Raw genomic sequence first — 1,299 nt, 5'->3', positions numbered from 1 at the left:
GCAAGGCACTCAGAGAAGTGCTTGATCTAATCTACTTCACACAAACAACTGTGAGAATTCAGTACTGTTATCACCAGTTTTTACTACTAATTAAAAAAAAACTATTTTAAAATGATTAAATACCCTATATAAATTCACCCAGTCCATTCTTCCATCTTTCTGTTATGTCACTCACTTGTTTTTTCATGTTACAATGGCCTTCTCCATGACCAAAACCAACCGCTTCTTATTTATATTAGGACTTTACAAACACATTCCTATGCCTGCAATACTCCCTTGACTACTCTGCCTAGATTTAGTTCTACTCATTTTTCACATCAGAGCTTAAATATTCCTTGACTCAACTCTCTCAGTTCTAACTCATCACCACTATTTTACTCTCATAATAACAGAAATTTGTATTTTCCTCCCCCAAACTTAAAATGACTTGAAAATTATTAATTTATATTTATTGGGTAATAATTTATTAAATTTTTGTCTCTTCTATTGGATTATCAGCTTCATGAGATGTGTATTTATTGCTCAGATGTTTTACTTACTGTTCTATATCTAGCACCTGACATAGAGAAAACATGCAGAAAATATATGTTGAAGGAACAAATAAGACAAATCTTGATGTAGTTTGGATATGTGTCCCACCCAAATCTTAGATTGATTGGAATCCTGTATTGGAGGCAGAGCCTGGAGGGAGACGATTGCATTGGTGGTGGGGGGAGGCAAAGTTTTTTTTTTTTTTAAAGCCTACAGCACCTGATATTCCCAGGCAGTCTCCCATCCAAGTACTAACCAGGCCCAACCCTCCTTAGCTTAACAAGATCAGACTAGATCAGGTACATTCAGGGTGGTATGGCCTTAGATGCAAAGGTCTTATAAATGGTTTAGTACCATCCCCCTCTGTACTGTGTAGTGAGTTCTCATGAGATCTGGTTGTTTAAAAGTGTGTAGTACCTCCCCCATCATACTGAGTTCTTCCTGCTCTGGCAATGTGAGGTGATTCACTTCCTCTTTGCTTTCCACCATGTTTGCACATTTCCTGAGGCCTCCCTTGAAGCTGAGCAGATGTCCAGGATTATGTTTTCTATACAACCTGTAGAACCATAAACCAATTAAACATCTTTTTTTTAATAAATTATCTAGTCTCAGGTATTTTTTATAGCAGTGAGAGAATAGACTAAACAGAAAATTGGTACCAGAAGTGGGACGTTTTTACAAAGATATCTGGAAATGTGAAAGTGGCTTTGGAACTGGGTAACAGGCAGAGGTTGGAACACATTGGCGGGTTTAGAAGAAGATAGGAAG

At 37.3% G+C, this 1,299-nt stretch overlaps 1 pseudogene; it reads right to left on the bottom strand.

Annotated features, from left to right (window-relative positions):
* Positions 1–738: 738 nt before the first annotated feature.
* On the bottom strand, positions 739–858 carry LOC135269284 (5S ribosomal RNA; annotated as a pseudogene).
* Between the last annotated feature and the right edge of the window lie 441 nt (positions 859–1,299).

Source organism: Aotus nancymaae, unplaced genomic scaffold, assembly GCF_030222135.1.
Source record: "Aotus nancymaae isolate 86718 unplaced genomic scaffold, 86718_ANA_hifiasm-v0.15.2.pri h1tg000004l, whole genome shotgun sequence".
Lineage (NCBI taxonomy): Eukaryota > Metazoa > Chordata > Mammalia > Primates > Aotidae > Aotus > Aotus nancymaae.
Note: the sequence above shows the minus strand (reverse complement) of the source record. Positions and strands in the feature narration are given on the sequence as shown.